The sequence below is a fragment of the Marmota monax genome, unplaced genomic scaffold (assembly GCF_021218885.2).
Source record: "Marmota monax isolate L192 unplaced genomic scaffold, Marmota_monax_Labrador192_F-V1.1 WCK01_AAM20220418_F8-fsc00016, whole genome shotgun sequence".
NCBI lineage: Eukaryota > Metazoa > Chordata > Mammalia > Rodentia > Sciuridae > Marmota > Marmota monax.
This window is the reverse complement of record NW_026695209.1, coordinates 21,410,730-21,423,590: the sequence shown is the minus strand read 5'-3', so window position 1 is coordinate 21,423,590 and position 12,861 is coordinate 21,410,730. Positions and strand designations below refer to the sequence as shown.

At 31.8% G+C, this 12,861-nt stretch overlaps 1 non-coding gene across 1 annotated transcript; it reads left to right on the top strand.

Annotated features, from left to right (window-relative positions):
- Positions 1-12,069: 12,069 nt before the first annotated feature.
- Positions 12,070-12,174, top strand: LOC124083816 (U6 spliceosomal RNA). The gene has a single exon (XR_006848921.1). It is a non-coding gene; the product is annotated as a U6 spliceosomal RNA (small nuclear RNA).
- Positions 12,175-12,861: the final 687 nt, after the last annotated feature.

The following is a 12,861-nucleotide window of genomic DNA, read 5'->3' as shown; positions in this document are numbered from 1 at the left end:
ACTCCTATATTTTCTTCTAAGTGTTTCATAGTTTTAGATCTTACATTTAGATCTATGACCCATTTGAGTTAATTTTTATTTGCAGTGAGACTTAAGGTTCTAAATACATTATTGAATTGTGAGTATCTGGTTGAATAAGGACTACATTGTAAGAGATTCTCTTTCCTTATTCAATTGTCTTGGTACTCTTAATACAAATTAATTGGCCATAAATGCATATGATTGTTCTGGACTCCTGGATCTGTTTCACTAATTTATATCCTTTCATAAATATCTAGTCTTGAATACTGTAGTTTTCTACTAGGTTTCAAATTTAGAAAGAATGAATGTTCCAATTACTATGTTTTTCAAGATTATTTTAGCTCTTCTTGGTCCCTGGTATTTTCACATGAACTTTAGGAAATGAGTGTCTATTCTAAATTCAAAGATAACTGGGATTTTGATAGAAATTGTGAATTTCTAAATCAATCTTGGGGATATTTTATCTTAACAATATTGTCTTCCAGTTGATGAAACTAGAATTGCATTTCATTATTTAAATCTTTAAAAAATTGCAATGTTGAATTATAATTTTGTGTGCAACTTTTATACTTTTTGTTAATGTATTTCTATTAAATTATTTTAAATTTCATTTTCAGATAGAATTAAAATTGAGTTTTTATACATTTATAAAATATCCTGCAATTTTGCTAATCTAATTTAATTAGATTTTTTTTATTATTTCTAAACTTTGTCTTTTTCTTTCTTTTGTTTTTCATAATATTTAGTGGATTCCTTGTCATTTTTAACATACAAGAGTAGAGAGTACTTTGCTTTTTCATTAAAAATTTGGATGCCTTCTATTTCCTTTTTTGTCCATTTGTTATGGATAGAACCATCTGTACAATGTTAAATAGATGTGTTGAGAGCAGACCTGCTTGTGATTTTCCAGATGAAAGAGAAAGGCATGTAGCCTTTTAAATATTAAGAATAATGTTAGATGATTTTTTTTGTTATTAAATGAATGTTATACAATTAAGGAGTTCCATCTGCTATAATCTAAGTTGTGTACCCTACCAAATTCATATGTTGAATTCGTAATCTTTATTGTGACTATATTTGCATATTTGGAATCCAAGGACTTAGGAATTAAAGTTGAATGAGGTTCTAAGGATAGGGCTCTAATCCCATTGGATTGGTGAGGTTGCAAAAACAAGAGGGCTCTTGCACTCCTGTGTCTCCACAAACACATCAAGGAAAAGCTGGGTGAACAAACAGCAAAAAGGCAGGCTTCTGTAAGCCAGGAAGAGTACTGTAACCAGAATCTACCCAAGTGGTACCCTGCTCTAAGGTTTCCATCCTGAAGAACAGTGAGAAAATAAATTTCTGTTGTTGACACCACCCATTTGGAGGTTTTATGTTATGGTAGCCCTAGTTTAATACCTCGTTTTGTTGAATATTTTCATTGTGAAAGAATGTTAGATTTTTGTCAACTTTTCCTTTATATTAAAATATCAATGTGTTATTTTTGTCCTCTATTTATATGGTGTAGTATATTGTTCAATTTTTATGTTAAAGTAACTTCGCATCGCAACATAAATGTCTCTTAAAGGTGTTCCAAAATTTTGTTTACATTGCATTTGGTTTGGTAATATTTTGTTGAGCTTTTTAATAATTATATCTGTAAGAAATAATCCTCTGGTTTTCTTGTAACATATTTGTCTGGTTTTGGTTTTAGTGTACTACTGGCCTTGTGAAATAAATTTACTAGTATTCTGTGCTTGTCTATTTTCCAAAGAATTTGTGAATGATTAATGTTTTTCTTTAAATGTTTGTCAGAATTCATCAATAAAACTATCTGGACCTAGGATTTCTTTTAAGGAAATTTTAATTTTTTTTATTTTTTTCATATAGGGGACTGAACCCAGGGGCATTTTATCACTGAGCTAGCTCCTGAGCCCTTTTTATTTATTTTTTCTTGTGAAATAGGATATGGCTAAGTTGTTTAGGGCCTTGTTGAATTGCTGAGGCTGGCCTTGAACTTGTGATCCTTCTGCCTCAGCCCATAGAGCTGCTGGGATTATAGGCATGTGCCACCACACGTGACTAGAGGAAAATATTTTTCATTACTAATTTTATTGTTTTATTCATAACATGTCTGTTCTAATTTTATTTTTATTTTTTCTTGACTTGATGTTTTAGGTTAAAATAAGAAATTCTTATATGTTCATACTTTGATTGCTGGAACATTTGAATATGTTAGGTGACATAGCAAAAGGGAATGAATGTAATAAATGATTGCTAATCCTATGACGTTTAAATAAATGAATTATTTTGAGTTTTTCAGTTATGCCCAATGTAATAATGAGGTTCCCTCAATGTGGAAAAGAGAGGCAGATAAGTCAGTCTTAGAGTGACTTAATACAAGAAAGATTTGACCAGCATAAGTCAGTCTTAGAGTGACTTAAAACAAGAAAGATTTGACCAGCCAATGCTGTCTTGGAAGACAAAAGATGAAATTGAACTTTGAGGCAATAGTATGGACTGTGTCCAGAAGTTGGAAAAGGCAAAAACAAACAAATCAAAAACACCAAAAAAATTATTGCTTAGAGCTTTTACAGAGTAATGCAGTGAGACCCAGGTGGAGCTCTGAAGTACAGAATTATCTAGTGTCCATTTCATTACAATTGGTTGGGATATCCTTAGCTTTTCTTGAAGTACAGATATTTCAGAAAAAAATTATCTCAGTTTATGTCTATTTTAGAATAATTGTTTTGATTCTATTGTTTCTAGAAAAAAATTGTAATATATAGAATTCTTGGTTGATCATCTTTTTTCTTTGAGCACTTTGAATTTCATCTCATTTTCTTTGAGTTTCTGAACTTTTTGATGAGGAATCTGTAGTCATTTTTATTGAGGGCCTTTTTTTTAAGAGAGACAGAGAGAGAGAGAGAGAGAGAGAGAGAGAGAGAGAGAGAGAGAGAATTTTAATATTTATTTTTTAGTTTTCAGCAGACACAACATCTTTGTTTGTATGTGGTGCTGAGGATTGAACCCGGGCCAAACACATGCCAGGCGAGCGCGCTACCGCTTGAGCCACATCCCCAGCCCTATTGAGGGTCTTTTGTATGTGATGTTTATTTACTTTTGCTTCTTGCAAGATTTTGTTTCTCTTTACCTTTGAACACTTTACGATGATAGGTATAGATGTGCAACTTTTTGATATTGTCTGTTGAATTAAGTGATCTTCTTCAAAGTGTTGGTTAATATATTTCATCAAATTTGTGAAGTTTGTGTAATTAATTTTTTGAATATACTTTCTGCCCCTTTTTCTTATTCTTTCATTTCTGAGACTCTCATTATGCATGTGATAATATTCTTAATGATATGCCAAATGTTTATTCATATTTCCACATTCTTTTTCCTTTCTGTTTCTCAGACTGTATAGTTTCAGTTGACTTATTTCAAAGTTTGTTATTTCTATGTGCTAACAATTTTTAGTTGATGTTGAACCTCTTCAGTAATTCTTTTCAGATATTGTCCTTTCAATTACATAATTCATAGTTGGTGTTTTAAAATTGTCATATATTTAGTATATCTTCCCTGTTTGGTGATATGTAGTGCTAATAATCTTATTTAATTTTAGACATGGTTTGATTCAATTATTTTAACATGTTTTTAAATTAATATCATTCCCAGTAAGTCCAATATCTGGGCTGGTTTTAGAAACAGTTTTTATTGATTGAATTTTTGTATGTGTTTGGGAAACCTGCTTTCCTGTCTCTTTATATGTCTCTTAATGTCTTGATGAAAGGATACTTTTAAACTAGTACAATACAATTTAAAACATCCTGAAGTCAGATTACCTTCTTCCAAGGATCTGATGTTTCTGTTGTTGGTTATTGATGTTAGGTTTTTTTATGTTTGTTTATTTAAAGACTCTCTTGGATTAATTTTTTGAAATTTGTTTTCTTTGTTTATGTGATCATTAATGTCTCTGTTTGATTAATTCAATAGTGAGCTAAGGATTTGACAAAGATTTACTTAAATACTATAAACCAATAAACATCCCAGCTTCTCAGACCAACATTCGAAAATTCTATATTACTCTTCACTTTCTGCTTTGCAGACCTCAAGGTCAGCCAGAGGGAGAAGTAAGGGAGGAATCATATTTACTTTGGGCATTCACACAGCAATACCATTCAACCTCTGCAGACTTAGAGGGATATACCAGGGTTGCAAATGTTGTATATGTTGTATATGAATATCTCTTCCTCTGAGTTTTCCTTTCATGTTTTCTAGTCAACCACTTTTTAACACCAACTGATTGTGCTGACTCAGGAAGCTGTAATTTTAACATTTGCTACTAATTGTAAAAACTGTCCTAGAATACAAATATTCACCTAGAGCATGCCTTGATTTAGATAAGCAAAAGAAAAACTCTGAGAATAAAGCTTTTCCTTATGCTGCCATAAATGTCTAATAATGACATTTTTCTGGATTGGGACAGATGTCAAAGTTCAAAGAAGTCAGGAGAAATTCCCTCTTATTCATAGGAGAGTCAGCTTTTCTGTTCCATAAGCCTTTGATTAATGAGATGTTTAATGTATCAGAAACATTTTAACTGTTAACATATGCATTAAAGTACTTATATTAGGTATTTCGAATGCTTATTTAAACATATTTTATTACAAACAACTGGCTTATTTTAAAATTATGTAATTTATGACATCAAAATTTTCATAAATGCCATATATTTTTACATGTCTTCATTTGTTTTATAAGTCACCTTACTATGCATATCTTTGAAATCATGATGATGTCTCTTCCATGTATTGCACAGCTCTAATGTACAAATGCTGTTAAGTCTAGAGTATTCAATCATTCAAGAAAAAGAATTAAAACATCTCTAATATTAATTTTATAACAATGCAACAGATCTTATTATAAAATGCAGCTTTCTAAAAATTAACAGTTTAAAATTCACAATTTAAAATTCAATAAAGCCAACTCCCTCAAGATATGAAGAAACCTAAAGGGTACCAAGGCCAATTTGAAAAAGGTTTGCAGAGGGAGCAATGACATATATAAGAATTATTATAGATGTAAATATTGGTGTGCAAAAAAATATTGATGCACTCTCTGGTCTTAGTCTCAGATGCAAGACAAATAGTAATATTTCATTGTTTTTAAGGCACTGTCATAAGGTATACCCATTTTGTCTCTGCTGTGAATCTATAGTCTGCCACCTTTAGAAGTTAAACTGTGGCAGATGTAGCTACTTTGCCAAGCAGAAAAGAAAGCACAACTGCAATACCAAACATAAAGGATGAAATATACCACTGAGATTCGTCAGATAAGGCAACTAAAGAGTACACTGCAGAAAGTGCTCAAATTAAGATGCAAACTTCTATGATAAGAATATCCTCCGACTTTTCAGTTTATTCCATCATCAATGAAACTAAACTTGTATCTTAATCTTTGATTTTACTCATCTACCTATATTCCATTGTTCCAAAAAACAAATTAATTGAAAAAGAAGGTATAAAATATATTATTTTAATATAAATCAAAGCCCACTCACTCTGAAAGGTGGTGAAAGAATTCAAAGTAAAGGGAACATTAGCTGAATATTTGAGCATTTATGCTATATTGGAAATATTATGTAAATAGCTCAGTTCATGAAGATTTTTTTCTAGTTTTGAATCATAGTTTTTTGTTATCTGACTTGAGTTCCTTTTAATTTATAACATGAAATCACATAATCATGTACTCTTTTTAGTTATATATTTAGTTATATGTTGTATATGAATTAATTACAAAAATAATATGAAAAATACTTGCTTTATCATTACAGCTTGAATAGCTTCAAGGACAACAGTATATCTAAATAATATATTTAATTGGTCCCCTTGCATAAATACGTCAAAACTTATCAATCACATGCTTTTATGTTTGTGAAATAAAATTATCATGCAGAGAAACCTTTGAAATAACTTTAAGAAGTCCTTCAAAATTAGTGATATGAGACAGGAGCCATGTTTATCATTCTTTTCTCATAATTTTTCCACTAATTCAGAGAAAAAAATAGCTAGGCTCTAAATACATCAAAATATAATGTGTAGGTTTTAAGGATTAAGCTTAAATGAGCATTGAAAAGGTTTTTGTATTAGACTTTTTAAAATGGTCATAGTCAATTTGATTTAACTATTTGATCTTGAAATTTATGTTATTTGTGTGAATCAGTTAATTTCAAATCCGTAACACAGTTGAAATTGAAGTGACATTATATGGAATGCACTTTTTGTGTATGTTGGTAGTTATACCTCTTAGTAAGCTATTTTGCAAGTGTGAAAAGAAGCTGGGCATTCTTTAATTTATAGTCACATCTTCATTATTCAGAGTTGACTATGAGGTTATCAATTATCTAGGTCTCTTTCTAATTCATCTTCTGCCTATCATTGTCAGTTGTTTGGAAAGTTTGTTTGTTTATGCTCCCTCATGGAGACTATGCTCTACTTCATTTATCATGGATCTCTTCCTCATTGTCTTTTCTATTTCTCACCTCTCAGTTATTTAAATTATTAAAGAAATTTCCTTTGGCTCTGAAATGCAATAATATTTAAATGGTTCTAAGACCAGCATCATGACCCTCACCAACTTCATCATGGAAAAGCAATAAAGACAACAAATAAATGTTTGGGGGATTTTGTTGTTGTTTGTTTATTGTTTTTGCTTTTGGTCTTAGTCTAATGTACCTTTTCAAGTTTTCCCTTTATAATGAGTCATGTAATAAGACTTTTAAAATTTGTTTAGGAACATGTCAGATTACTTTTTAAATTTTATCCTCTTATTTCCTTGAAATTGCTTTGTAAATGTACTCTTCCTTTTATTAGTCTACTCTGATTTTATGTTATTATAGAGGAATGACACTTCTCATTTTTAGGAAATCCCCCCAAATTCTTTGTAGTCACATGACTTCAATACCAAAATCAAGTTTAGAAAATTTGAAATCCTTTATCATTGTAGAACCTAAATCCTCTTATCATATTGAGCACATTTTAGAAAAGTGTTTTGGTCATTGAACACCTTCTGGGCCAATTCAAACTCATTATCTTGTATCCCAAAGATATTATTCTCTTTTATTTGATAACCACATACATTATTAAACAAGTCACCAAGGAGAGACATTAAGGACAGTCAATGTAGTAATGAATGATTGGGCCAGGAAGATGGGGACTGATTCAAAAGGAGCTAAAATTCAAATAGGTCCATAGAACTTCTCCCTCCTCCAACCTGTTGCCAAGGTAACCAGCCTTCAGGGGATTGTTCCTCCCTGCAAGCAGTTTTAATACCTCTTGGGCTGCTTCCTTCAGGACTGTGCACTCCCCACACATAAGACAGCTTCATTCTTGGCCTTGGATCACCCCATTTGGTCACTGGTTACATAGACACAAAAACAGGTGGAGGGTGCATGAGAACAAAAGAAATCTAAAATCTATATAAAGGGCACTCCCTTTGGCAACAACTTGGAACCACTGTTCTGCAGAGGAATCTCTGTCCCTCTCTCCATTCTGTCCTTTAAATAAAATGTTTTGTTCTTGCCTTAGTGTTTCTCCCATCTTCAATCTTCAACACCTGGGTAGGGAACAGAACTTGGAAACTGATTCTCACCAATAGAATCATCTCCTCATCAATCACTGATCTAAAATCCTTTCTTATTTAAATGAGTATGGAATTTAGAAGGTTGAAATCTAAAATTATAAACTTGAGTTAACACCGTGTCACTTAATGTCAACACTCGGTGAGATTACCCAATTAGTGAGTTAGGTAGAGAACAGAAAAACATACAAAGGAGAGGAGAGGGAAGATGAGATAGAGGCTTTAACAGAAAAAAAAAAAAAAAAAGGTAGACTGTTGCCTATGAAAATCTGAGTAGTTTTTTGAACATGGAATGGGGAGGCAGAACATATTTAGACATCTCTATAAAGCAATGAACTGCAAAGGTGAAGAAAAAAATAGACAACAGTGTAATCATTGAAATAATTGTGTTGTGTAAATTTCTTTTTTTTCCCCAAATAATAACACAGCTGATAATTTTTTTGTAGTGATGAGAAATTTTCAGTAAATTTGTTTTATGAAATTTTGCATATCATAACTTTGTTAAACTCTGTTGTTAGCTCTGTCAGGTCCTTGCTTAGTGTCTGGATGGCCATCTTCAGTGACAGCCACCGTTTTAAGAAAAAATTTGCTTTCCCGCCCAAGGGCATTTCTGAGAAAGGTTCACTACTCCCTCATACCAACCTCATCCTTAACTGCCTGCATGAGTACCTGCCAGGCTCTAATCCCTGAGCCTGCCCCATAAAATCCAGAACCCCAAGCCTGTTTTGCCTCCCTCCATCTATAGAGAGACTTGCCTTTAATTGTCAGCTTTGTGTATCTCTGGCTGGTCTCTGTCCTTCATTTCTCACTTGCCCATCTCTTGGTTCCTCCTTTCCTTTCAAGCTGTGTTGCAGAGGAAGTGAGTACTGTGGAGCCAAAGCAGCAGCTGTCCTTCATTAACAGTTCTAGTAATCATACTAGTAAGATTTCAGGTGTGTGGCTAAGAGTAGCAGGCATGAGTTCATTACAAGGCATAGTAGAAGGGAAAGGGGAACACTCTCAAGAAAATAGTGTGGGTTTTCACAGACAGAAGAGTACAGTGGGCCTTTTCTCTTGTCCAGTTTTATTGGTGGGGTTCCAGGGAAGTTTCCAGAAAGTCACACCCAGGTCCACATCTTGACTTTATTTATTTATTTATTTATTTTGTACTAGGGATTGAACTCAGGGTCACTTGACCACTGAGCCAGATTCCCAGCCCTATTTTATCTTTTGTTTAGAGACAGGGTCTCACTGAGTTGCTTAGCATCTTGCTTTTGCTGAGGCTGGCTGTGAACTTGTGATCCTCCTGTCTCAACCTGCCCAGATGCTGGGATTACAGGTGTGTGCCACTGCACCAGTCACATTTTGACTTTTGACTGATGGCAGAATTACATCAGACTTCCTTGCCGCCACTGTGCATGGCAGAGATCCAAGGCAACTCTGGGTCACTTTTGCCCATGCTGACTCATTGTAATTATCCTATCTCTCCAAGTTTTGGAATCTGGTCTGTGGAAGGATCACAAAAATCTCACTGTTCAGGGTAACTTGTATTCTTTTTACTGGAATTGAGGAGTCCTTTAGGTTCACATGCGGAGGTCAGCACAGTAGTCTGAATTTATAGAATTATTACCTTAACATCATGATTCTATGACTCATAACTGTTTTCTACCTATCAGTGGAATTATGTGTCCTTAATTTTGCTCTATTATTATGTATAAGCTTATGTGTTCTTCAAATAGTGTGATATTTCATTTTGATCCTTAGATCTTCTTTTTGTCTTTTTTTCTTTAAATATTTTAAGACTTCTACTAACATAAGCATTAATGAAGAATCGATGAAGTTAAAAATGAAGTAATATTTACACCTTTACTTTTTGTATAGCTTAAATATTTTTATAAAAAGTATAGCTTAAATGTTTTTATCAAAAAGTCTTTTATTCTAAATTTTCTGTGTCATGTTTGGCTTCCTTCTTATTAAGGTGGCTTCCTGCTTTTTAAAATATTCATTTTATATTTTAGTTGTAATTGGACACAATAGCTTTATTTCTTTTTATGTGGTGCTGAGGATCGAACCCAGGGCCTTGCAAATGCTAGGCGAGGGCTCTACTGCTGAGACACAACCTCAGCCCCAAGGTGGCTTCCTTCTTATTAAGATTTATTCTATACCAGATAAAAGTTATGCATATAGCAAGGAAAAAAAACTTTCGATCTTAAGACACTCTAAAGGGAAATAATATTGGGAAATATAACTAGGGACAGAGAGAACCCTATGTTTTATAACTGAGGGTATAAAGACTATTTTGTTCAATTATTCACATTTCAGTAATATATCTAATAAATAGGTCTATTTGCAAATTTTAAGACTTGATTTGGAAGTGGCAGAAAATTCTAACACTAGCAAACAACACCCCCCCAACATTTATTTATTTATTTTTCTTTCCTGTTTATTCTTCTCTGGCTTTCTATAGAATAATTAGTTCTATTACAGAAGATATTGTCCTGTTCTAAAATGTAGTTACCAAGGAAACATGATATATGATGCTTTATTATTTCATTATAAGAGTCCATGTTTTGTTTTGTTTTTGTTTTTGTCTTTGTTTTTGTTTTACAAAAACCCTTTTCAATGAGAGGTAAAAAATAGTTTTCCAAGAATTTTTGAAATGCTTCAATAAGCATTTCATCCTAATAAGTGTGGTCCTCAAAATTTCACACAAATAGTATCATTTTACTGCAAGACTAATTCAGTCAATCTTGTCCACTCTTCAAGTACCTATGTTAAAATTGGAGACTTAATTTGCTTTCCTTTGTGGAATCACTAGAAAATATATATTTTAATGATCTGAGAATACCAAAATTAGCAGAGCCACTCAATTCTTAACCAGAAAGACAATATCTTTGCCCTCAAAAACAGTATTTTGGTGTCCTCCACTCTTATTTAGTAATGAGGTCTCTGAATAGAAAAAAAAAATTGAGTGAATTTTCCCTTCTTTAGCATTCTGCCCTTTTGCACTATAGTGCTGCAAAAGCCTTTATAAGGCCACCATTGTCATCATTATCTTTGTGAAAATCCTCTGTTTTTCCACTTCCAGGTCCTTTAGCCTGAGGCAAGAGTGCTTGCATTCATTCATCTCATTTTATAGGGGGCGCTCACCTGTAATTTTCATTTCCTGCCACTTTAGCAATATGCAGGTACCAGCTAAAAAGCCCAGAGAAAACTGTTGCCCTATTTCCATAATTGTTCATTCCTCCAATCATTTGAATACTTTGAGACATCTCACTAGAAATGTTTACAATTAAAGTGGCAATTTTGAGGAACTTTTGGCAAACAAATTTGTTCATTTGAAATGTGCCTTCGGACCAAAATGGTAGAAGCCCTCATGAGAAAAGTGCATACGCAGATCCATCTAAAAGACGGATTACTCAGGGAAGAGATTTTTTTAATTTAAATAAGCTGTAATAACTTTCTTCTTTGTGAGGAGTGAGTCTCTCTCTCTCTCTCTCTCTCTCTCTCTCTCTCTCACTGTATGTGTGTGTGAAGCTTTTAAAATAGGCATTCTGTAACTAATCATTCTCTTTTTCTTGCAGAGGAAAAGTAATTAGCTTCTACAATGTCAATTTAATAGACAATTTAATATTTTCTAATGCTTTCTTCCTCTAATTTTCCTTCCTCTGTGCATGTATTTATATGCACATATGTTTCTGTTCTTTTTTTTTTCCCCTTCCTCTTGGTATACTTAATAGTAATTGAACAAGTTGTTTGTTATTAGTGATGCAATCTAAGCATAAATATATTTAAAGTAAAATTCGGAGTGTTTAAAAGAATTAAAACATTTGTAACTTTTATTGTGGAAGTTCAAGGCACTGGTTGATTTATAAAAACAAAACCATCAGCGGAAGGTACAAATGAGAAATAGTTGTATTCAGTAGTTACAAGGTGAGAAAAAGAAGTATGATTCTAAATAAGAAGAGTACTTCTAAACATGGTATAAAGACTCACTCTTGATTCAACTTCAAAAAAATATTCCTATGTTGATTTTTAAAATAAAATAAATGCTCATTGCTTCCACAAGTAAGACTTCAAATAGAAAAAAAAAGGTTCTGTTTAACTTATAATAATATATGGTATTTAAAAATGGAATATATAATTTAAATATTACAAATAACAAAGGCTTAATCTGTCAATACAAATTGTAATTTCTAGATTTTAAGACATTAGAATAATATTAAATTCATTAAAAATTTTTTTGTAACAAAATATTTTCAAAGTAAGAAAAAAGTTGTAACAAGTTATAAATTTTAGCAACTCAACTTTGTTACTTGCCTTTTCCTGTATGTTATACTATGTGTGAATGCATTGTGATGGTTCCATGTTTGTGTATCTTTTTTGTCACTTTAATATTTGTAAAGCTGTTATGCAATATATGCTCACAAACAAAGAATTGAGGTTAATGCTCATTTCAGCAAAACATAAGCTAAAATTGATATCATACAGAAAAGATTAACATCACTCCTGCATGGGGAAGACATGCAAATTCATGATGTTGTCTACATTTTTTAGAGAAAAGAAGAAAAAAGATCTCATCAAAATGGAAGAGAAACTCCAGAGGGGAGGACAAGTGTGGTATTGAGTAATGAAATTGACCAAATAATGTTATGTGCATGTATGCATATATCATAATGAATATCACTAATATGCATAATTAGTATACATTGATAAAAATTGATAAGTATTATGGAGCTTATTTCTTATCTTCTAGTTTTTCTAACTGTCTCTCATGGAAAAAAATCAAATTGATTACTTCAGATAAAGATGTAATTAGTTAAAAGTATTTTAGATGGCTCTTACTATAACATAAAAAATGTCTGAATGCATAAAATAATGGATATGGTTTGTCTATTTCTTAAGAAACTAATTGAAGTTCATTTATATAAAAATTAACATAATTTTTTAAAAAATTTGTTGATAGAGTGCTGTATCTATTAAAGCTATAATTATGATTTACGAATAATATACATTAAAATAATAAAATACTGACATTTAACTAATTGTATTCAATATGAATATATTTACTAACAAGTTATTTTTTCTAATTTTTACTATAAAATATTACTAGATAATATTAAAAAGTATAATTCATATTTGTTTCCATGTAATATTATAATTAAAAAGAAAACAAAATTATACTTTTTTAATGTAATTTTTTATTTATATGTGACAGCAGAACGCATTACAATTCTTATT